This window comes from Pinus tabuliformis, chromosome 3_1 (assembly GCF_031772625.1).
Source record: "Pinus tabuliformis cultivar Carrire ecotype Pingquan chromosome 3_1, CPIR1, whole genome shotgun sequence".
Taxonomy (NCBI): Eukaryota; Viridiplantae; Streptophyta; class Pinopsida; order Pinales; family Pinaceae; genus Pinus; species Pinus tabuliformis.
Genome location: NC_142301.1, coordinates 68,721,564 through 68,747,988, shown reverse-complemented (window position 1 = coordinate 68,747,988; position 26,425 = coordinate 68,721,564). Strand labels below are relative to the sequence as shown.

At 37.4% G+C, this 26,425-nt stretch overlaps 1 long non-coding RNA gene across 1 annotated transcript; it reads right to left on the bottom strand.

Moving 5' to 3' along the window:
* Nucleotides 1-22,134: 22,134 nt before the first annotated feature.
* Nucleotides 22,135-26,152, bottom strand: LOC149185823 (uncharacterized). Its single transcript, XR_016256093.1, has 2 exons — nucleotides 22,649-26,152; nucleotides 22,135-22,516 (listed from the first exon to the last, which is right to left on the bottom strand). It is a non-coding gene; the product is annotated as an uncharacterized LOC149185823 (long non-coding RNA).
* Nucleotides 26,153-26,425: the final 273 nt, after the last annotated feature.

Here is a 26,425-nt window from a genome sequence, read left to right as displayed (position 1 = left end):
AACATCCCCCCTTAAGAACAACTTGGGATAGGATTGAAGGATGTACAAATATCACACAATAGGAGAAGGAATGAGGCATTAAAGCCCATCCCCCTTAGTGACAAATTCTTGATCTCCAACCATAGGTCGAAGTTTAGTAAACTTTGCCTCTGTGAGAGCCTTTGTAAAGATATCTACAACTTGATCATCAGTTGAACAATATTGCACTTTAAGAACATGGTCATGAATGAGCTTTCTGATGAAGTGCATGTGCAGTTCAATTTTTTTGCTGCGCTGATGTTGGAATGGATCTTTGCATAGTTGAATGGCACTTTGATTATCACATCAAAGTGTAGTCAGATGCTGCTACTGAAAAACAAACTCTAACAGGATCTGACAAAGCCACAGGGCTTCCTTACTAGCTTCTATGGCACCACGATACTCTACTTCTGCTGAAGAAAGAGAAATGGAACTTTGTTTCTTGCAAGCCCATGTAATAGGTCCAAAACCAAGAGTGAAGACATAACCTGCAGTAGGCTTCCGATCATCAGGGTCACCAGCCTAATCAAATCAGTGATGTTGGAAACACTGAGAGGGGGGGTGAATCGGTATTTCTTTTTCCCACTATTGTTTCACCAATTAAAACATATATATTCATAACACGAGATGAACAGCAAGAATAAATGCTTTTATTAATATAAACTTTGCAGTAAAATAAATAAAATATATAGATGGTTACAATCAGTTGCCAAGCTTCAACTTGGACTTTGGTGAGGCTCTAACCTCCAGAGCACCAACTCTATTTCGCCAAGACACCAATCTTGGACTTAGGATCACAAACTCCCAAGGACTTCAATCCTTCCTACTTCTGAGGCATCAACCCCAAGGACTCAATCCTACTTACTTCTGAGGCACCAGCTCCAACGACTCCTATCCTTCTTGCTTTTGAGGCACCAGCCCCAAGGACTCCAATCCTGTCAAGGCACTTTTGATAATAATGTTCGACTCTCAAAACTCTTCTCTGTTGAGTTCTGTCTGGTTATAGTTTCTCTGTAGTCTCCAAGCTACAGCGTCAATGACAACCAGTCTTCTCTTGAAGGAGTCTTTACAACTCTTCCTACCATTCACACAGAGTCTCCAATAGCTGACCTCTGATCATATCTCCACACTGCTTCAGTGAGTCCACTACAACTGCACTAAAACGTTGCATAAGAACCTGATTTCAATTCAAGCATATGTTCTAATGTCACGGTGAATGTTTTAGCAAGACTGCTTCTCTGCTGGCAACTTCTACCCTTCGAATTCCTCCTGTCCTTTTGGTCGTTCGGCCCTCTTTTTGTTTTGTTGGACCCTCTTTCTATTCTACTGTTTTCTCCAACTTTTCAACAGTGTTCAACAATGGCAGCAGCCTTCACCAGCAACTTCATACAACGCTTAACCATCTATGCTGCTTCTGCTACCTCACACTCTGGTTCTTCACAACACCAACAGCCCCCACAGTCCTCTGTTTTTACTGTTTTATACATTCCCATGCCTTCGTCCATTCATTTCCGCTTACACCGCCTCTTAGACTTCCTCAACGCTCGCTGTCATTTCCTCTGTGCTCGCTTGCTTCTTCAGCTTCCCAGCTTTCAGTTTCCTCTGTCTATTTGTGCTCACAAGACACGTTGATTCAATGGCAAGGACCGAGTCATACGCAGAGGACACATATTCAGAAAACTATAACAGCGCTCCTGTTTTCTCATGATAGCAGGCATACACAGGGACCGCTTCATTTAACGGACAACCACATTCTATCGCAATCATAATCGCCATGATTCAGCCTCCTAAACTATTGGGACCGTTCCTTAATGTATTTTTGCCTCAAAACCCAGCGCACGGAAAATATCAAATACACAGGGAATCAGAGAAGAAACACGAGTGAAGCGCTAAGGGCAGACTTCAATTTTAATTCACCTGAGTCTATAATGTATCGGGTCCGCCTTGTAATCGCAATCGGCAGTCGCCAATGGCCGATGGCCGATGGACGCGATAAGACATTAAGCCACCTTTCAATGTTGCATCAAGTCCGGTCTTACAATCGCAATCGGGGCTTGGGTGTGGCAAGGCTTCATAACATATGTGATTGTGACGGATGCGATATGGTATTAAACCATGGTTTATATGCCCGTCGGGTCCACATATATATGTATCGCTATCGGCGATCACAAAGGGGCCGCTTAACATATTGTAGCACCCGCTTCCGAAGTGCCGATGCGATAATCGCTATCGGCGATCGCAAGTCGCACAGGGTCAAGACTCATCGTTAACATAGACCCCTCATAGTGATGCGATGTGCCAGACCCGATAGGATCCCAAATCTCCCGTGCATATATTTTCAAGTCCGCTTTCTGCCTCCGATAGTGTTAAAGCATGCATACATGGGTTTTATAGGCCCGATAACGTAATTGGATATATCTATATAAGTTTTTCCCCCGATGGCTCCGATAACTCTGTCTGCTTCCTCTGTGGCTCTGATCGCTCTGTTTGCTGTTAAATTCATCCATTGCTCCTCCGATGGCTCCCGATAGTGCAGTTGCACGCATACATGTGATTTCTGCTCCGGTAGTTGTTAAATGCATGCGTATAAGCTCTCTGATCGCTCTGTTTCTGTGTTTCCTTCGTTTGCTCTGTGTGCTCCTCTTCATTGGCATATATATCTGACATATACATATATATGGCTCCTCCAGTTGTCTGCGTCCTCTATTGCTCCAATAGCTTTGTGTGCTGCCTCCCATGGCTCTATTCTTCTTTGGCATATATGTGTGTGTGTGTGTGTGTGTGTGTGTGTGGCTCCTCTTGCTTTGATATGCCTCCTTGCTCTAATATGTCGATTTCCACATATATATATATATGATATATATATATATATATGGCTCCTCCTGCAGCTCCTCTTAGTCCAATGTGACTTCTCTGGCTTGGCAGTGTCTTTCAAAGACCTCCTTGCATATATGAATGCCTCTCTTGCTCTGATATCCTACAATATGCTTTTATATGCCTCCTTTGGTAACTCCTCTTGCTTATGGCTTGGCTATCCTGATGGCCTTGCTCCTGTCTCTTCATGGATCGCTCGGCTTCCCTTGGCTTCATGTCATCCTCTAGTACCCAAAATATTGCCATATTGACATCAATGAAAACCTAGGTCAACAAGTGAAACCAACCAATAGAGGAGATGCTTATGCACTGTAATGAATCCCAAATTGAATTGTACCTCGAACATAATGAAGTATTATTTTAGCTGCTTTCCAATGACTTTCATGTGGGTTTTGCATAAACCGAGCAATAAGGCCAACAGCAAAGGAAATTTCAGGACGGGTATGGGTCAAATACAAAAGTTTTCCTACAAGCTGACGGTATAAGGTAGCATCAACTTCAGGGAAGTACAAGTGACTGAAATTTTGGCTCCAAACTGAAAGGGAGAAGGGGTTGGCTTACAGTCTTCCATGTGAAAGTGGCATAGAAGATCACAGGCATACTTGGACTGGGAAAGGGAAATACCTTCCTTGGATTGCAAGACTTGAAGACCAAGAAAATAATGCAAGTGTCATAAGTCTGTCATTTCAAACTGCTTTTTAAGGCTAGACTTCACTTGGTTTATAAGGTTGGGATCACTACCAGTAAGGATAAGATCATAAACATAAAGAACAAGAATGATAAGATACTTACCCACTTTCTTGGTGTAGACAGTATTGTCAGAATGACACCTAGAAAAGTCAGTATCTAAAAGAAAGCTATCCATTTTGGCATACCAAGCTCGAGGGGCTTGCTTGAGACCATAAAGGGATTTCTTAAGCTGACATACAAGGCTAGATTTTGTTTGTATAAAGCCAGGAGGTTGTTCCATATAGATTTCTTCATGAAAGTCCCCATGCAAGGAGGCAAATTTAACATCCATCTCATGGACTTCCCATTTGAAAGAGGCGGCAAGGGAAATAACAAGGCAGATAGAGTTCATTTTGGCAAAAGGGATAAGGTTTCAGTATAGTCAATGCCTTCAACTTGTGAAAAACCCTTAGCAACAAGACGAAATTTATGTTTATCAACTTTTCCATCTGGTCCATACTTGGTTCTATAAACCCATTTACATCTAACAATTTTTTGTCCCTTTGGAAGAGGAACAATATCCCATGTATCATTTGTCAATAATGAACGATATTCTTCATTCATAGCTGCATCTCAATCTAGATGGCCTGAAACTTCTGCAAATGTGTCAGGATCATAATTCGCTAAAGCTTGAGCTAGTAAAGAAGAGGCTCTATCAAACTGAGAACGTGTACATCGTTGATCTGTAGGATCACCAGCAAGAACACCTGTTGCATCCCGAGTAGCACGGACCCATTTTGGAAGCTAAGGAGCTGAAGGAGGATCCTGAGAAGGGGGGGAGGATTGTCATCCTCACTGTCATCATCTGAAGAAGAAATATTTTCAGAAGTAGAAGGGATAGAGAGAGGTGGCACATCTACCAAACTAGGCCCGTAGGCCGATATATTTGCAGCAAACTTTACATCTCTTCTAATGATAACATTTCTGGACTTAAGTGGAATAAGTCTATATCCTTTGACATCTTCAGAATATCCAACAAAAATACATTTTTCACTCTTAAGTTCTAAAGCTTTATGTTTCTCATCTGGAATATGGGCCCATGCTTCACTTCCAAAAACATGAAAGTGATTTACATCTGGTTTAATTAAGCTCCATGCTTATTCTGGAGTGATATTATTTAAAACCTTAGTAGGAGTGTGATTTACTATGTAATTTGCACAATTAATTTCTTCTGCCCAAAAATTAAGACTAAGTCCTTTAGATTGAAGCATACAATTATCCATTTCCTTTAAGGTGTGATTCTTCCTTTCAACTACACCATTTTGTTGTGGAGTATATGGAACAGCATGTTGCATTTGAATTCCATTCTCAATGCAAAAGTTGATGAATTTGTTGTTAACATATTCTCCACCATTATCAGATCTTAGCTTAAGAATTTGATGTCCAGATTGTTTTTCAACAAAGGCCTTTAAGGCCAAGAACATGTTAAAAAATTCACTCTTGAGTTTTAAGAAGTATACCCAAGTGCATCTGGAGAAATCATCAATGAAAGTTAAGAAATACTTGTAGCCAGAGAATGAAACAATTGGAAGTGGACCACATAAATCACTATGCACAAGCTATAAAGGGGTTGAGGCGTACCAAGAGGCACGTTTTTCAAAACTATTCTGATGATGTTTTCCGAGTACACATCCGGAACAAACACCATCTCTGCAAGATACCATTGGAAGACCTGTCACCATATTTTCTTTACATAGATTCTGAAATGAGCGATAGTTTAAGTGACCAAATCGCTCATGCCAAAGTTTTCTCACTTCATCATTATGAACAACAAATACCGAGGGAAGATTTGATGACCCAAAGTTGTTAAACTTATATAATGTTGTAAAATCATCAGCAATGCTAGTAGCTAAAATCTGTCTAGGATCTCATAAGTCCTTAATTACAACATCATCATTTGAAAATTCAACGATTTTACCTTCACCTGAATGAGTTATCTAATATACAGATAGAAGATTGCAGGATAAGGTTGGAACACATAATACATCATTAAATTGACCATTGTCTAGATGAACAGTTCCAGTCCCTACAACACTAAGAGATCTATCATCACCAACATACATATTTTTGGTGTTACAATCATTTAAAGAAAAAACATGGCTTTGTTTTTGGCCATGTGATAAGAAGCTCCAGAATCAATGAGCCACTCATGAGAATGAGAAGAAGAAGATACATTTAGGGCATAACTAGACCGAGATGCTTGACAACCACATGCAGAAAGTGTTATTCCTGAAGATGAAGTTGAAGTTGAAGAGTGCTCCAAATGGATGTTATGCTTCTTCATTGCTGCTTCTAAGGCTTCCATCTTCTTAAACCATTTGGATTCTAAGTGGCCATTTCGATTACAAAAGTGGCAATGTCTATCAGTCTTCTTCCCTTTGTTTTTATTTGCCTTATCATTTTGTTGAAATGATTTTTCATTTTGAAACTGAAATTGTTTAGGACCCTTGTTTGGTTTAGGACCATTTTTTTAGGATATTGCTTCTTAGGATTCTTTGAATTTGGTTGTTGCTGGGCGGCTAAGGCTTTCTTAGAAGAGTTTCCAAGATTAAGAAAACCAAGATATAATAGATTTTCTTGTTCTTTTATTAAAGAATCACAAAATGCATCAAAAGAGGGGGGCTTATAGTCTTGTCCTTGAGAAATAAAGGCTTCTCTAGTAGAATGGAGGGTAGAAACAAACACAGAGTAGGTTGGTCCCAACTTAGTAAAAATTGAATAGATAAGGATACCATCTTCTTTCTTAACCTTAACACCTTCTAAGAGAAGTCTAAGGGTCTTGAACTTGGACAAAAAATCTTCAATGGAAGAAAAATTATTGGGTCCAGAGTAAGCAACTCATTTTCGAGTTGATGGGCTCTAATTTCATTTTTAATTCCAAAAACTTTAGTGAGTTGTTTCATTGCTTCATTAGGAGTATCAAGTTCTGCGATATGGAATCTAAGGTCTGGAGAAATAGACATCCCTATCAACCCACGTGCTTGATCTTGCCTATTTTTCCATTTGGTTACCTTATCTTCATCTTGAGGTTTGGTTTTTTGGCCTGAGGTTCTTCTGTAAAGACCTTTACTTCTAAGTAAATCCACAATGTAGGACCACCATTGGAAGTAGTTGGTGTTGTAACTTGGCATGGACTTTCCATTTTAACATAAACTGAAGCTGTAGATGTTGAAACTAAGTGTTCCAATGGAAAGATCTTGAAAAATTAGGCTATTTCAAAAAAACGTCTCTGAAAACGGCGTCTGGATAAAGAAGTTACGGCTTTTTAAATAAAATTTGTTGAAGATGTCGACGAAGTGTGTGAATGTGTGGAAATCAATGATAATGTTATATTTTAAAAAAAAATCCCCACCACCCCCTTCCAAACTTAATCTAATTAGCTCATTTTAATATATATATATAATATATATATATATATATGTGACTCACTTTTATAAATAAGTGAAACTCGCTTTTACAATGGTACTTTATGAGCTACCCACTAAATTGTTAACTTAAATAAAAGATAAAAAGACTGTAGAATTATAAGTGATTCGTTTTTTATAATGGGTGAGAAGACTTTTACATAAAGTAACTTTAGACCGAGCTAATTTGGGGTGTGTGCTTACTTGAAAAAGCTCTTTTTTGCATACAAAACAAAAACCACAAAACCCAACACGAACATACAAAAAAAAAACATTACAGCTTGAGGTTAGCTTTAGCCGAAAACTAAATATTTTCTTCAATGTTTCAGATTTTTCGAGATACACTAAAGCGCGGTGAAAAAGAGCATATGCATGAAAAAAAAATCCTTCCTTTCTGTTTCTGATTTGTCCAGATCGCACAGAATCGCAGGGCAAAGAGCATACCAAGAAATGAAAGGTATAGATCCGGTAATAAAAAATAGAAAGCTAAATAAACCGAAATAAACAGAGAGATGAATAGCTAGAACTGCAAATAAACATTGTATATCTCAAGAGATTAAAAATGACATAGCTAGGGCTACTGGAAACCTTTTTGTGTGAAACGAAAAGGGTTTCTCACTGGAACAGATGATACTAACACAATAGAGCAGTTCTCTTGACCCAAAAGTAGTCAGAAACAGTGGATCTAGGAAACGACATTCGGATGCAGTTGTATCAGCTTCATATTTGGATCACCAACAGATGTGGCCCTCAAATAGCTCTGATACCATGTAGGAATTTGCAGGGTAAGTTCCTGAAACAGAACACCAAAGGACACCATTCAAAAACAGATCACAAATCAATACACCAGTATTTTTGACGTGGTCAAAACCTCAATGAGGGAAAAAGTCCACGACCTGAGCCAACACAGCCACTTCAGGCAATTTATTAATAAAATAATGAAAATTTACATAAGCTTCTCTCATGAACAGATACACTACAAATGACCCTCCATGCTCTTTAAATAGAGATCATGAACCAATCGGATGTTAAGCCACGAATCAAGTATCGATAATACCGAGGAGAGAATAAACCATCGGATCACTTCATGTCTAGAACATATCATGACTATCGGATTGTAAGTTACAAAAGTACATAGTAAAGAAACACACTTTACAAAACTCTACATTAGACCAAGTTATACTTAACTATTTCCTATGTGTCGAAATATCCTAACAAAGGAAACAAAAGGGGGAAAAGAAAAGAGAGATTGCATTCATTCTTCATGAGAAGATTGGAGAAAGGAGTCTGAGAGCTGGAGAAAAGTCTTGAAGGAGAATTTTGTTGCAGCACGTTGAAGGAGTGATTTCTAGGCAAAGATGGGCATGGAAATCAAGGTTTAGAAGACAACAGAAGGGACAATACGAACAGCATTGAATGTTGTGAGTTGCACACCATTCAAGAGAAGTTTTTGAAAAAAATTGCAAAAAAAAAAATCTGTATAGTCTATACGAGACAGTCTGTACAGTCTTATATGTATAGTACATATTTTTAGCTTCAAGTGAGCATGGAAATCGAGGCAAAGTGAGCATGATTTTCAAGGAGTTCTGGGCTGAAGAGATAAGTTGTATTTTGTTGTTTTGTTTTGTCTACAAATGTATTTTTCCTGAACTTGAAAGATAAATAAATTTGAAGAGCTCTCTAACAGGTTTTCCCCATATAAGATTGAAGGGGTTTTGCCTGGGTCTAAGTTGACCAAAAATCTGTGTATTTTTATGTGTGTTGCTGGTCTAGTTATATCCATATTTATTTTTAGCGTGTATTGAGAGTCCCATGTGTTTTAATCTGAAAATTTCATTTCCAGAATTCTATATGTTGAATGTGTGTTTATGGGAAAGGGCATTAAACTAAGTGGGAGTGATAAGGTGAAATTAAAACCAAGTTGGGATTGTTGGAAACTTTTGTTTTAGTCATCAAATTTCAACAATCGCATGTGTTGTTAAAATTTGTCTCAGTGGCATTTTCAAAAAGAAAATGAGAATTGAAATTTTCTAAAGAAGAATGTTGTGATTCAATTACAGTTTTAGGTTCGGTTTCATAAAATCGTTCAGTGATTCAAGACTAGTTAATGAATTAGATGTGTCTTGTTCTTCATTAATTGATTTATTATTTTCAGTATGAGAAGAAACAAGAAAGTGTGAAAAGTTCAATTAAATCTTCAGTTGAAGGAAAAACATCTAAATGAACTATATAACAAAATGACCAAAATCTATTATAAAAATCATCTAAAGATTCATTATTATACATGTAAAGATTATCTAATTCTAAACACAAACTATTGTAACTATAATTTTGATGTGCTTTGAGAAATACCTACAAAAAATGTTCCCATGAATGAATCGACTTCTCAAGAAGCACCAAGAACCATTTGTGGATTCGTCCTCTCACTGTGAGAGTGAAAAGCCTGCAAATCTCATTATCAATGATTATATTAAAAAATTTATATCCATTAACAAAACCAGCAATATAATTTAATGCATAAATATTACTCTCACCATCGAACTTTAACTGTGACAATGACTCGATCTGCTTCCTGGGCATGCCTCGTGTAGGGTTAGGTGAACTGAATGCATGACCAATTGTAGGAATCATATGGGAGCCATGACTAGTTAAAAATGATATAAAAAAATTTAAACAAATAACTAATTCAGGGCCTCCTTTTAGTGCCAAAAATGTTGAGGCCTCGAAATTCGTTGCCACAACATTGGGGATAACCACCCGGTTCGGACCTTAAAACAGTTCATTTTTCGTTTGAGAAAATGGGTCCAAGTGGTTCAATTATGTCCAGTTACCTTCTCCAACTACTATCAGCTTTAAATATATCTATAATTTCTAATAGCTAGGGCCATCAGATCAATTCTTCAAGTTGATCAGGTAAGAAGAATGATCCTTAAGTTGTTTTTATGGAACAACCAAACCAATCTAAAGTTTTGCCTCAAAAGAGGACTTCTAGAAATGTAGAATTAATCTAAATGCAAACTAATTTTAAAATGCAAGGAAAAGGAACTAGTATTTAAAACAATAGCATTAAAAATACCATTTTATTAAATGCATTTATCTGGCTCTGGTCTCCAACAGTCTTTTACAATGCTTGAATTTCTGCTTTTAAAACTAGAGTTATAATAGTACAAACTGTGCCCATCAAAACATAATTCAGAGTGCAAAAGAAAAATCTTCAATAAACTTCAAATATGAATTTTCTCCTCTATCCTACAACTCTAAATTCTTTATACAATAGTGTCTTTAAGAATTCGTGAATTGGAGAGAAGAGTAGAAATACCATGTAATAAGCAATCTAAAAAAATAAATTCACTATTTATTTATGAAAAAATAGAGGCACAAATATAGAAATACCAGATGCACGTTGCTCAGCTCATAAAAGAAATAGCAGGCGTTTAGTCTTTCTCACAAAGATGATTCCGAGAGTACATTAGTGCAACTTCTCAAAATTCTTTATGAAAATTCATAAAACAATGTTCCAGTCATTTTATTGAGAAAAGTGTGAAAGTACAATAATGCGAGCATTCATAAGCTTTTCTTCATAAAATTTCGGACCTATATTTCATACAATGAGTAAGCTTAAATAGTAGAAAAAAACTGAATCTATTGTGCAGAGCATTGAGGGCATTTAAATAGATCCCTTCAACAACACTTTAAGGAAAATAGTTTTTTGGTGGAAATTTCTGAATGTGATTTGATGTCTTCATCGACTTTGTTTGTTCCATGGGACTATCTGGATGCTTGTCTGTCTGTTTGAATTGAAATCTTGCTTGTCAACACAGTTGTCCTCTTCTATCATGAACCTGAACAAGAAAAACAAGAATCAATACGCTGGAAATAAATGAAACTGACAAGCGAGTTTTATTTGAAACAAATCACTTTTGCAGAAAACCAAGAAAAACGTAGAGTTGCAATAAATTTCGAATACAACCATCATAGAGAGGAATGTGGAATGATTCCTTTGATAAGACAAGTCGGACTTTATTGTTTTAATGTAAATCACAATCGCTTTTAAATCGGGGATAGAACTCAGAATAATCGCAATCGTTTTAAAGTCTGAGGTATTCTTAAACAAAATCCAAAAAAGGGCTTTCTTAAAACATATTGCAATCGACATTCGGAAAGGTGGATATGATGTTATAAACAGTGTCTTTTTAAAACTTGCAATTGCGAAGTGCAGGATGACATCATGGTGATGTGGCGAATGGCGTGGAGGATCCATGTTGTAGATAACGTGGTGGAATGATGTGTTATCGCAGATTGCAAAACAGGTCGGAAGCTTAGAAGTTTTTTCGGAGGGGTTTCGAAGTGGTAAGTGGTTTGTGAAGGGGGGAGTCTGAAAGAAAGGAGGAGTGACACGTAGAGATAGGGCTTAGAAGGGAAAACCACTTTTCGGACCCCCCTGTGGGAAACTTAAAATTGAGCGCAGGGGGGTCCGAAACCATTATTTGTCGTTAATCTGAGCAAATAGATCTAGGTCGTTCATTTTAGTAGATAAGGCTGGCTTTGGTTATAACACAATCGGCGTTCAAAGCAGAGGTACACATGACATATGTTTTAAGTCTCGAAAGACTTGTGATTTGCGATAGGCGGGATGATGTGGCAAATGACATCACATATGACGTGATTTGATCACAATTGGTGGTGTGGAGGATTTGTTATAAGTCGTGTTCCTTTGAAACTTGCGATTGCGAAGTCCGGAGGTGACATGGTAGTGACATCATGATGGGTTGTGGCGGATGACATGGCAGATGACATGGTGATGACTTGGCTCTGACATCATATCGCAATTGACATGAAAGCTCATATCACAATCGCACTTGGCATAAGGCTTCACTCTTTAGAACTTTGCGATTGCGCGGACACGATATTTTAATGAATTACAGTGTATAATCCCATCGGGTCCGGGCCTTATCGCATATCGCAATCAGGAAAGGGAGCGGAGTATGGACTTTGGAACTTTTGTGATAGCCTACAGACGTGGGATTTTATGGATTTGTATGTATTTTCCCGTCGGGTCCAAGCATTATTGCATATCGCAATCGACTAAGGTAGGAGGCATAGACTTATATAATAGCGGATCATGTGATTGTGATGGACGTGAGGTTCTTTTTAGAAATGAAGTTAATAATCTCATTGGGTCCGGCTTAATCGCAATCACAATAGGCAGGAGGCAAGACTCTTTGGTAACTGTGATAGCTCTAGACGCGAGAGATTTATGGAATGGATTTTATAATCCCATTGAGTTCGAGCCTAATCGCAATCGTAATTAGTTAAAGCTAAGACTTAAGTTTTTTGGAACTTTTTGCAATAGTCACAGACACGGAATTTTATGGATTGTATTGAATAATCCGCGCAGGTCCAATTTATATCGCAATTGCAATCGAGTTGGTAGAGGGGTCTTTTCCTTATCAAACTTTATGATGTGGGGAAGCAAGATGAGTCGAAGTTTGTGAAGAATTTAAGCTTTGGGAATTAAAACTCCAATTATTATTTTTTTTAATTAAATAACCCATAATGTTTAATACTTAAGGTTTTTTTTTTAAGCCTAAGTATAATTTTGGTCTTGGGGGCTATTAAAATTTGGGTTTTTTGGATAATCAAGGTTTAATACTTGGGTTTTAATTAAAAAGCCTAAATATTAAACTTTGATTATAGGATTTTATTAACAATTTTTATGTTGATTTTCTAAACCTAATGGGTCTCTATTTTAATATAATAAATTTCATAGAAAAATTATAATACATTAAAATGGGGGTTGTTGAACAGTACAACACCTAGATATAAGAATCATTGTCATATATTGAAGACCCTATGAGCTCATTGTAAATTATAAAGAAAAATGTATTTTGTCTTCAAAGTGTCAAAATACCTTCAAGATCAACTCAGCGTAAAGAGCTATCAAGTCAGCCTACATGAAGAGCCACGTCCACCCTTGAAGAAGCCTATATAGAGAGAGGAAATAGTCTTCCATTTGGATCATCTCACTCATCTCTTGATATGTGAAGAAGTAGAGGAAGAAGAAGTCGAAGAAGGAAGTGTGAAGAGGAGGAAGTCGAAGAAGTCGAAGTGTTTCTGAGCCTTATCTATCTCTCTTGGGAAGATCGAAGTTAAGGTTTCTGCGTTGGGATCTTCTATGGTTCGATCTTGGAAATAGAAGTCGCTTAGGGAATATTATTAGCCCTAAGACTCGAGACAAGGCAATTGAAATCAAGAGGAAGGCTATTAGAGGGAGATCGAAGTCTCCAAGAGAAACAACAGCGGTTGCTAGGGAGTAGAATTTCGAATCTACTGGGAGGTCGAAGATATTGCAACAAAAGGTCGTGGTAGACTTGATCTTGGAGGGTATTTTTCTGAGTCTCTAGGTCATGGTATTCGTCAATTGAAAGATGTATAAGAAGGGAAGAGAATAACGGTTTTCCCTCAAGAGGAGGGGTTTTGGCCCTGGCTTGCAACCTATATATTGTGTCATTGTTCTTATTGTTTTGGTAGTTGTTTGATGTATTGCACATTGGAATAATAACGAACAAAGCTAATAAGTAAGAGGTAACACAAACAGTTATCAAGTTAAGAGAATTAACACATTCATTTCCCTATTTAATTCTCGACATGGTATTAGAGCTTTGGTTCTCTAAGGGCATCATGAAGATCTCCTCTACAATGAAGAAGGTAATTGCAAACCATCTCAAGAGAGGTATCAAGGAAGCATGGAGTTTCTTATTCTCTTCAAAGAAGACATCAATCAATGAAAGGGATGAAGGTCTCTTCTCAGCTCTCTCTAGTACATTCCAAGACGAAGACATCTGGGTAATTAATAGTGGTGCGTCAAGGCACATGACTAGCCACTCCAACCGATTGAAGACCTTGTCAAAAGAAAATCCGCTTACTCTGTGGAACGTGGAGACAACAAAAGCCATAGTGTGAAGGGCATTGGATCAACTTCCATAAAACTCGAAGATGGAAGCAACATCCACCTCAACAACATTTTATTTGTTCCAGGTTTGCACAAAAATTTACTCTCTATTTCAAGTTTAGAAGACAAAGGAGATAGAGTAGCCTTCATTGATGGAAACGTAGTTGTTTGGGGAAAAGACTCGAGCATAGATCAAGCTAAAGTTATTGGTATCCGAGAATGAAGGTTTTACATACAAATATCTCCTATAAACCAAGCTCTAGTTCACACTGAAATTAATCCATGTGAACTTTGGCATCGAAGGTTTGGTCATCTACATTTCAAAATACTTCCAACTTTAAGTTCCATAGTAGATGGAATCCTAAATCTAAAGGAAGATCATGAAGGTGTCTACAAGAAATATGCATTTGGCAAGGATACCAAGATACCATGTGGAAGCAGTGCTTCGCAGTCGAAAGAAATCTTGGATCTCATTCACTCTGATGTGTGTGACCCTATGACTCCAAAATCACTTGGAAGTCATCTATATTGTCACAAGCATAGATTATCATTCACGAAAGACCTGGGTTTACTTAATGAAAACCAAGAATGAAATATTTACAAAATTTCAAGAATTCAAGGTTGAAGTGGAGAACCTTACAGAAAGAAGAATCAAGATACTAAGATCTGATAATGGAGGAGAATATAAATCCAAAGAGATTGTAGCATTCTGTAAGGAGTCTGGGATTAAGAGGGAGCTAATAGTCCCATACAATCTCGAACAAAATGGAGTCGCATAAAGAAAGAATAGATCTATTGAAGAAAGTGTAAAAGCAATGTTATACGATCGGGATCTACCTAAGTTTATGTGGGGAGAGGCAACAAAGACAGCGATCTACATTCGGAATCGATGTCCTCATAGATCTCTAGATAACAAGACTCTGGAAGAAGTGTTCACTGGAAAGAATCCATCTGTAGATCATCTCTGAATCTTTGGGTGTGTTGTGTATATTCATATACCAAAGAACAAAAGAAAAAAACTGGATCCTTCCATTATGAAAGGTATATTTGTTAGGTATAGTAACTCATCAAAAGCTTATAGAATCTATATGAAAGATGGACATCACATTGAAGTTAGTCGTGATTGTCATATTTGATGAGAATATAGCATTCAAGAAGTCAAAAGAAAATTCGATAGATTCTAATGATGAAGAACTTCAAATATTTGAGGAGGAAGTTGACAAGGAGGAGTAGAATCACACCATGAAGAAGAAGGGCCCAGTGAACCTATTCAACCCGTGATCATTCCAAAAACAAGGAAAAGACCTAATTGGTTGAAATCCACACTACTTGATGCAGAAGGTCATGGGACAGCGCAAGGATCATTTAGAGAAAGTAGAGACCCAAGAAATATTTTGGGTATGTTGCATACATGACAAAATTAATAGAAGCAGAACCATCCACCTTTGAAGAGGTTGTAGAACATCGAAAATAGAAGGATGTTGTGAATGAAGAGTATCAATCTATAATGAAGAATGGACTCTCGGAGATCGTATCTAGGCCCGAAAACAAATTTGTGGTTGCTTCCAAGTGGATCTATAAGATCAAACATGCAGCTAATAGAAGTATAGATAAGTATAAAGAAATATTTGTGGCTAGAGGTTTCTCTCAACTTGAAGGCATCGACTATGAAGAAACATTTGCTCCAGCAATGATATACACAACGATTTGATCATTAGTCTCTTTGGCAGCATCGATGGGATGGAACATCCACCAAATGGATGTCAAGACTACGTTTTTGAATGGCACTATAGATGAAGAAGTCTATATAGAACAACCCTTGGGATTTGAAGTCAAAGATAGGAAGGCATATGTTTGCAAATTGAAGAAATCATTATATGGCCTCAAGCAAGCACCAAGGGCATGGTATGCTAGAATGGATGCATACCTACAAAGAATAGGCTTCACAAAAAAATTGTTGACTCGAACCTTTATATTAAGGTTGTAAATAATGAACCTGTAATTATTCTTTTGTATGTAGATGATCTTCTCTTGACATGTGTAGAAGGTCGAATTGAAGAATGTAAGAAGCAACTGGCAATAGAATTTGACATGAAGGATCTTGGGCTAACGCATTACTATTTGGGACTAGAAGTCTGGGAAGGACCGAATGAAGTCTATTTGGGTCAAGGAAAGTATGTGATCGAGATACTAAAGAAGTTCGACATGATGGATTGTAAACCTATGACCACTCCTATGATCACAAACTTGAAGAGATTAAGGAGTTCTGAACCAAGCCTTGTGGATCCTTCAAGGTATAGGCAACTAGTTGGATCATTGATGTACTTGGTGAATACTCAACCAAACATATGTTTTGCAGTAAATGTACTCAGCCAATTCCAAGTGGAGCCGAACCAAGATCATTGGATAGCAGCAAAGTATATTCTGAGGTATCTGTAAGGAACCATCAATTATTGTCTGAAACATGATAGAAGGAATGATGTCCAATTGATTGGATATATAGATTCTGGCTGGGGAGGCAGTGAACAGAATGGTAGAAGCACTATGGGAGGATGTTTCATTTCAAGATCCTCCGTGGTCTCATGGATGCGCAAAAAGCAAGACATCGTTGCTTTGAGTAGTGCTGACGTTGAATATGTTGCAGCGTGTGAAGTAAGAAGAGAAGCAGTATGGTTAAGGACTTTGTTCTGACTTGTTTGAAGGACTGATGAACCCTACTGTGATATTTTGTGATAACACCAGTTGTATTCGTTTGTCTGAGGATCCAATGTTTCATGGAAAGACAAAGCACATCAACAACAAATATCACTATATTTGAGAGCTAGTACAAAATGGTGTGTTGCAACTATGGTATATCTCCATTGATGAACAGGGAGCTAACATATTGACGAAATCACTTCTAAACAAGACGCTTGTATACTTAAGGGACAAGCTTGGTTTGGTTGATTTTTCCCCCCTAATGGAGAGGGAGAGATAGACACTCCATTCTTATCTTCACATGGGAAGAAAGAATGGAGGATTGGGTAACCATTTGGCATTCGATACTCTTTGAGAATGTGGTAAGGCATTCAAGATAAGAGTAGTCATGGACTGATACTCGATTAGCTACACAAGATAAGAATAGTCCAATGGAAGGTCGTACTCTGTAAACACATGGGTGGAGTATGTACCTTGGGAGATAATGATGATGGTGTCTATACATCATTGGTCTCGCCAGCATTATGCTTTGATCTTGTGGAGAGATAGAGTTGTTAGTCAAGACCTTGCTATGTGACAATGCTGATGCTACCAATCCGACTCTTCTTATGAGATCTCTTCAGATTAAAAATGACCATGTACCTCTTATGAATACCTCCCTAGTTAAGAGGGAGTGTTGAAAAATGTGTAACTAGGTCCGGTCTTCATAAGTATGAAATGTATTCTTGTAAATATAAAATGAAAAGAAATTATTATTATTGGAGCATGGGTTTCATGCTCAAGTTATTTTATTTTATAGGTCAAGCACCCATTGAGTGCTTCTAGGGTTTATCCTAGTTATAAGATTCATTGTCATATATTGAAGACCCTATGAGCACATTGTAAATTGTAAAGAAAAAATAGTCTTTAAAGTGTCAAAATACCTCCAAGATCAAAGTGGGCTAAAGAGTTGTCAAGTCGATCTACATGAAAAGCCACGCCCACCCTTGAAGAAGCCTATATATAGAGAGGAACTCGTCCTCCATTTGGATCATCTCACTCATCCCTTGATATGAAAAGAAGTAGAAGAATAAGAAAAAGAAGTCGAAGAAAGAAGTACAAAGAAAAAAAAGCCAAAGACATTAAGGGACTTTTGAGGTCTAAAATGGGTCTCGTAAGAAAAATGTACAACCAAAATAAACTTTACAAGAACCAATACGATTCAAGATGATGATGTCAACCATGGGGGATGATTCACCATTTTTGGAGTAAAAAAGTAAAAATATTCAAAAATAATAAAATAATAAAACTATTTTTTCAACTCTTATTTTCAACTTATCTCCCTAAGTTTTTACTCAAATTTTGAGCGAGAATACTCATTGGATGCAAAATTTAATTCTTCATCTAAGGAGTGCCCATGTTGCAAACTTTCGATAGACCCTACTACACGAAAAAATGAGAAATACATGAAAAAATGTGATTGCAATCACGTTTTTCATGTTTCTCATTTTTCATTTGGCAGGGTCCATCAAAAGTATGCAACATGGGTACTCCTTGGATGAGGAATCAAATTCTGCATGCACAAATGTTTTCATTCGAAATTTGAGTAAACCCATAGGGAGATAAGTTGAAAATACGATTTGAAAAAAATAGTTTTTTTTTAATTTTTTCCCTCTAAAATTTGATGATGTAATTTAATCTTATTTTATTATTTCCACTATTATTTTATAATTTCCTTAGGAGGCCCATTTGAGACCTCAAAACTCCCCTAATGAGTTGAAGTGTTTCTGGGCCTTATCTATCTCTCTTGGGAAGATCTAAGTTAGGGTTTCTGCGTTGGGATCCTCTGTGGTTCAATCTTAGAAACAAAAGAGAAGGGAAGGCAAGCGAAGGTCTTTTAGGGCATCTTATTAGCCCTAAGACTCGAGACAAGGCAAGCAAAGTCAAGAGGAAGGCTATTAGAAAGAAATCGAAGTCTCCAAGAGAAGCAGCAGCAGTTGTTGGGGCGCTAAATTTCAGATCTACTGGGAGGTCGAATATGTTGCAACAGGTGGTCATGGTAGACTTGATCTAGAGAGTACTTTTCTGAGTCTCTAGGTCATGGTATTCATCAATTGAAAGATCTATAAGAAGGGAAGAGATTTACGGGTTTTCCCTCAAGAAGAGGGGTTTTGGCCTTGGCTTGCAGCCTATATACTATGTCATTGTTCTTATTGTTTTGGTAGTTGTTTGATGTATTGCACATTGGAATAATAACGAACAAAGCTAATAAGTAAAAAGTAACGCAAACAGTTATCAAGTTCAGAGAATTAACATATTCATTTCCCTATTGAATTCTCAACATTATGAATCCATCTCTTAAAATGATGCACCCTATCACGCTTCTAATGATTCCTACCATGATAACCATATTTTACAAGAACTGAAAAGAACTAGGTGGAGAAGACTTATCTCAATCATAGTAGAGATCTTTTACTTCTTTCTTCTTTATTTCTTTTTTTTCAGTTTTTTCGATGTTATGGCCTTCTTCTCTTTCTTTTTTGTTATTGTCCTTCTTGAGTTTGGGACAATCTCTCTTTTAGTGCCCATATTCTTGACATTCATAGCATTGAACCTTTGCCATATTCTTCTTCTATTCTGAGAACCAAATTTCCCAAACTTTTTGTTCCTCTTTGCCATGGCATCATATGCTTGCGTTTGCTCGTTTGATCCTACATCACTTTTTTCCTTCAACCTGGTTTCTTCAATTTTGCATAGTGACCATAGTTCATTGAATGGAGTAGTTTCCTTCTTTACATAGATGTTTGATGTAAAGCTACCCCTCCTATGATAGTGCATCGAGCACTATAGTAGTCATTTCCTTGTCATACACTTTCTCCCAACTCTTGTAGTTGGTCCCTTATTTCAAACACCCTCATAAAGTATGAGGCTATTCCTCCTCCTTTTCATCTCGTAGAGTTCTTGTCTTAACGAAATCAATTTTCTACAATGCTTGCGGAAAACAATTCTACAAGTTTGTCATATATTTCTTTTGATGTTTCTAATTTGGATACACCAAAGGGAATGAGGGGGTCCTGGATATATTCTATGAGAATCCATTGGGCCCTTACTTCCCTTTTCATGAATTTTGCATGAGCTTGAGCTTCTTCCTTTGGAGGTTTAGTGATTGAGCCCTTAACATGTTCCATAACTTCATTTTCTATAAGGTTCAGGTCTATCCTTTTCTTCCATGCAAGAAAGTTTGAAGCCCCAACCAACTTGTTGCTTTCCTTGCAAAAAGACATTTTGAAGGATGTTGATGTGGACATTAAAGATACTTGAGAAGATGTTCATTGATGACAATATCTTCAATCTATTGCCTTGTTGATTTTGATAATGATAGAAGATGTCTTCAAAAGTGATCCTTCAAAGAGAAGGAGATCACCTTGGCTCCTTGATGATAATGTCAACGCCTTCCTTGAACGAACTAGGGTTTGTAGGTCTTCTTCTATTGACTTCCTTCAAGATGATGATGTAATCCTTGACCTTGAAATGCCTTGGAGATGAGAGGATCTTCTTGATGATTTGATGCCCTTGATAATCTTTTAGAACTTCAGTCCTTGAATGTCCTTTGTTGAGCTGCCCTTACTTGACTTGTCACCTTAGCTTTGATACCATGTTGAGAAATCTAGAGGCAACAAGTGTAAGAGATTTTTCTTGCTTGACAATTGTTTGTGATATGATTTTTACTTCTTTAGATTAGCTTCTTCTTTTCACTTGATTATTATTAGTGTTTTCTTCATCAAATAGCTATCAAATCATAAAGAACAATGAGACAAAGGACACAAGATATAGGTGATCAGCCAGGGCCAAAACCTCTCCAACTTGAGAGGAAAACCCACAAGAATTCTTCTTCTTATAGAATCTTCAATTGACAAATTCCAAGACCTAGACCCTTGACCAAAAACCCTCCAAGACCAAGTCAATGCCTTTCTTTGATTATTTTTTTCTTCCACAAAGTCAACCTCCATCAAACTAGCCTTTCAATGGCAACAACTTCTCCTTCAACCTCCTTTTTCGGACCTGCAACTTCTTGACTGCAATTTGGCCTAACTACAGAAACCCTAGGCAGTGCATGTGAACAAGATCATGGAGAAATTGTCTTTTTTTCTTCGTCGCTTGGTGAGATACCTTTTCTTCAATACCTCGGCCTTCAAAATGATCCCTTTTCCACCCAAGTTCCGACTTCTATGGTGACTGTAATATTCAATCTCCCTGTAGCAGTGAGAGCCCTAATTCTTCTCACACGTGTGAGATATTCTAGCCCAAAATAGATCCAAACTTCTTGGTTCTCTTTCTTCGCTATCTAGGAGGCTTCTTCTTCCTTCTTATTCGTACTTCTTTCTTTGACTTGTAAGCTTGATAAGATCCTTGCTTGAGAGAGGTCAAGCCCTATATATAGGCTTTTCTCCCATGCTTTTAGGCCGACTTGACTTCATCTCTAGGACAACATGCTTCATTGTAGGCCGACTTTGATCATTAGCACTTGACAATGTCTTGGAGGTTTATTTAACATTTTCTCTTACTCAAATAATATTTCTTACAATATATAGCATGCCCAAATGGGTCATTCATACATGACAATGACTTCCTTGACTTGTAGACTCAATGGCAAGCCCTAGGAGTTCACAATGAGAGTTAGACCTAAAAAAAAATTGTGCAACCATGCCTCAAGATCAACAATAATAAATTTATTTTTCTCATTACATCAAATACATAAAATCATGATACATGTCATTATGAAGACCAAACCTAGTTACATATTTCAATGCTTACGATCTATCTTCTACTTGTGTTTGTACCTATAGTTGGTTTTGTTTGATACATGGGGATTTCTTTTTCTTCTCGTTCTTTTAGATTTATGATTTTTGTAATACTTTTGGGAAATGATGTATTTACTCCACTTATTGCCATTTTGATATGTTGTACATTACAGTCCCTTTGCTCTATTCTGGTCTTCGGTGCACATCAATATAATTTCATTTCACTTACATGGATGTAATAATGGAAATAAGAAATATTTACTATTCTGAACCAGCAGTTTAAAATTACCATTAACAGCATTCATTGGAAGGGTGTACCATATAACCACAGAGCAACCTGGATATTTATTTAGAACCAAATTGTGGCAAGGGAAACTTTAAATAAGGCAACTTCACTTAAAAAGATAGATCTAACTATAGTTGTGTGAGGCAACGAACCCGTTTCCACATTTGTGCACATAAGCCACCTAGTTTTTCACTATATGAATCTCACATCTGCCCCAACAGCATAGTTGCAACCAGAGCTAGAGATTCAGAATTAAGTGTCAACCCGGATCAGTTTATTGAACTATATAATACAAATAAAAAATATTTTGAAGGATGAATAGTTTGGGAAACTGTGCCGTAATATAGCAGTTGAAGACTGGAAAACTCTTGACAACACACTTAACATAAGAACAAGTGTCAATGGTGTTAAAATATATAACAAGAACAGGTGGTTTTTAAAGAATAGGAAGAAAACCTCCAAAATTGCCATACCAAAAGGTTTAGAATAAATGTTAACATCAGACATGTTTGCACCGAAAATTTTCTGGAGTGCCTAGGAATTTAAATACAAGGCCATCAAACTTGATTGTAAAAAAATACAAGCTCGAGGCTTTAAAAGAATTGGCTCATGGTAGCCATAAATATAAACAATGGAACTTGAGGAATGCGGAATGTGCACATGTGTCTCACCAAATACTGCACTAACTATGAGAATTTTCTTGCAGGTATTCATTTTCAGCTTTCTCCATCCGCTTTCGGAATTCCGTCCACTCATCTCTACATCTGTTTCGGACCTGGTGAAGATATATTTGTGAGTACAAACAAGGAATATGCATGTAGAAATCATGAAACTGTAAACGTGGTAGATTAACAAACTAAAACAGCCTGAATATATTCGGAGAGGAATTCAAGAAAATATCACCTACCCCTTCCCAACCTGGCCTGCCCTGTTGAGATTCACCCTGCAAAATTTACCATGCAAGGATTAGAAATGAAAAAAACCAATCACATTGTAAAGCAAATAGATTCTGACTGGACAATTCTTCTACTAGATACTAATTTGAACGCAAGGTTATCAGGGGAAGAGTGACGTCAGGGACATCCCCAAGTACAAGGGCCTCAACAGACCTATCTTGTATGGTCAGGGTAAGTCTCCCAAGTGCAGAGGACATCTGGATATCTCCCAACTACTTGTAGTTTTTTTAATTTTCACTTCAAAAACAGGCGTAACTAAAGAACCCATCCCAAATATAAATAATCGTGCACACTAAGCAGACTAAATACCTAATATAAGCCTTTATATTAAAAGAAGCAAACACAACATCTTTAAAATTTAATAATAAGCGAACAACAACAAAAAATTAATTTAAAAAAAAAACATCTACAATGCAGCTTAGCAGGATTGTTCTTTCAACTGTGAAGGTATTGTTAAGTGAGGAGGACATATGTTTGAGCAAAGAATGATTTTACAATGCAGCTTAGTAGGATTGTTCTTTCAACTGAGAAGGCATTGTTTAAGCGAGGAGGACAGATGTTTGAGCAAGGAATGATTTTACAATGCAGCTTAGCAGGATTGTTCTTTCAACTGAGAAGGCATTGTTTAAGTGAGGAGGACAGATGTTTGAGCAAGGAATGATTTTCAGCTTGGGAGAGCTTGGAGAGAACGTTGTCTTTTTTTAATTAATACTGCACACATGCTTTTTGTTACTTGTACTATTTCAATTGCATATAGTTATTATGATTAGTAATTTTAAATGAAATAAACTTGGCATATATGCTGTATGAGTTGTGATTGTATCAATGAATAATGAATCAAATAGTTAAGTAGATTTTCTTCACTACTAAAAAGTGAATCAATGACTTATCCATTATGGTATATATCTAATAATCTATTTTAATGTTCATTCTTTGTATGGCTCAATTCTGTTATTCTAGATCTTTAAAATATAATTTGTATATTTTTTTTAGATCTTTATAATTATAAATCTACATTTATCAAGAATTTATGATGGTCCCCTGGAGTTAGCCTCCTGCCATGCCAGAATCTCATTGCCAATCCTCATATCCCTCATCCCCTAAACTTCCAGTCTGTCACAAAACCTCATCCCAGTCCACTACCCCCAAGTTGACTTTACGAAACGCAGTAAAATATCAGCAAATCACAGGCACAAGTTTATTGTTTTCATAAAACATTATCATAAGATGTATTTTTCATAGACCAGAAAACCTATAAAATGCTAGAAAAGGCATTCATAAGAAATCGGCATTGGAAAAACAACTGTAACTTTAAAATTACTATTGCCTAAAATTTAGCTTTTGCTTTTTCCAAGGAAAACCTGGTAAATCCAAGGGATGTTTCCCCAAATTCATGGATGGCATCCCTAGTAGACCTGTCAGTATAGACTAGTGCGCATAACCCAGGGGAGTTTCAAACAGGACACCTAATGGGATGGAACAAACTAAATGTGCAACAAAGTTCACAAAAACCATTTAAGAGAACCCCTTGGGCTATTACCTGAGATTTACCTATTTCTCATATTTACCTATTTCGAAGTTACTACCATTTTTTATTTCAGATGTAGTATTTAGTACCATAAGTCTCTCTTGTTATGAATGTATTACTATGTTTTATTTTTCTTTATGCCTATAGCAATTGTAATTAGTTTTATGAAAATAGTTTCCAATATATATATAGATGTGCGTTGGCAGGAGGGAAAAAACGACGGGCGGGTGTTTATCAAGTTCTCTCACCCACCTTATACCCTATTTTCTATATGCATATATGCTATCAATTGTAACTAGTTTTAACAAACATAGTTGGCAGGTGGGGTAGGTGGGTGGATAGCAGATGTTTATCAAGTTCACTCCCCTACCCTATCCTCTAAAATTCCCATCTGTCATGAAACCTCATCCCTGTTAGTTTTACCTGCCCGCTCCATCACTGTTCTCCTTCACTGCAGCTTGGGGTGCTTCAGCAGATCCATTGTGCCTCAGTTTCACTGCAGTTAAGAGGTCAGTGTGTAACGGCACAGCAGCATTTAGTAGGCACCCTTGTGATAGAGGTGCATGTTTGCACCATCGTTATTTAGAAGCGCCATTCCAATTAAGAAAGCACTGTCTTTTCTTATTTTAGGATAGCTGTTGGCTCTAGTTAGCTGCAGTTCTATTTTTAGACTAGGTGCCTTGCAAGTTGCATAAGAAGATTCAACTTTAGCCAAGGGCATAAATCCCAAGAAGGCTATCTCCTTCAGTGTGCTTTATTCTAGGAAGCTTTCTCTGATGCAGACTGGAAACTTTTCTCTACACAGACTTAGTGTTACAGTTGGGGTTTTCAATGAGGGCCAGACAAGGCATGCCCCAAGAATGCAGAGTTATTTTTGCAGCCTAATCTTTACAGTGATATAAGGAGAGATAGGGCACTGCATATGAGGTAGGGGCAGGTGCTTTGATCAATTACATAAACATTGTATTTTTCTTCTTCCAGTTAATAGAAGACATGTGACTGAGTGCTGCAACTTTGTACTTGCTGTCATAATTTTCATAGTGTTGCGTTTGTAGATCTAGAGTTCCTTCAACCGTCGTTTTGATAGTTTTTTGTTCTCTGTTACCTAGCATTTATATAGGAGTGCAGGTCTGCTTACCATGAATTGAATATCAGAGCCACAGATCTGAAATGTTCAGAATCTATGCATGGAGATGGCTGCTCGTTGTGAGATGGCGCTTTCAGAAGGCTTCAATGGGTGTGATACCCAAGACTCTTGAATGATTGAAGCATTCGAGAACTGTGAGAAGTCCTACGGTATGATGCCCTAAGTGTTCTAATGATTGGTGTCTTCTGTGTGCCTAAGAGTGGTGATCTGCACATGTGATGTAGGCTGCCGAACTGATTTTTCTTTTCCGGCTAATTTGTTTGGTGGTGTATTCCAGGAGATGCAAATATGAAAAGTCTTGGTCTTAAAGAGTGAGACCATCTAGAGGGTGCTTCCAAATTTACACCGGAAATGTATATTGGAGATGCCACTCGAGGAGGTTGATCTTTGGTGTTTCATTGAGAAGGTTACAATACCTACTGATGCCACATTGTTGGAAGAACAGATCAGAAAGGAAGCCGGCCAAAGCAAACAGAATCAACCTCAATTCTCTAAAGGACCATTTGATCCCTCACATTGCAGAGAAGAAGTCAGCCTAGCAAATGTACAATGCCTTTATCACTGTACCAAAATGTGAATACTTTCACAAAATGTAGTTGAAGAACAAGCTCACTACCACATGCATGAGGGATAGAAAGGCAGTGTCTAGTTGTCTTATGAAGGTCACTGCACTTCGAGATCAGTGAAATGCTATTGTGGTGAACATGGAGGGTGAGGAGCTGGTTCCATAGCATTAAATGGTTATCTTCAGATACTTTTTATCGAGGTGTTTGTGCTCATGAGATGCTTCGCACTTTTTAAAATCTTTGGAAACATTTCATCTAGGAGATCAAATTGGACATTGTTTCAGCTAAAGTGGAGGAGAGTCAAAACTTAGCCCTCATCAAGAAGATGAGGAAGGGTGGTAAGAAAAAGGATAACCTAGGAAGGTCAAAATTGGAAGAAAGAAGATTCAAGTTCTTCAAATCAGTAAAGAAAGACTCAAGTCATGTTAAGTGCTTCAAGCCCACAAGATGGGCCAACATGATTTTAAATGCCCTGAGAAGAAAAAGG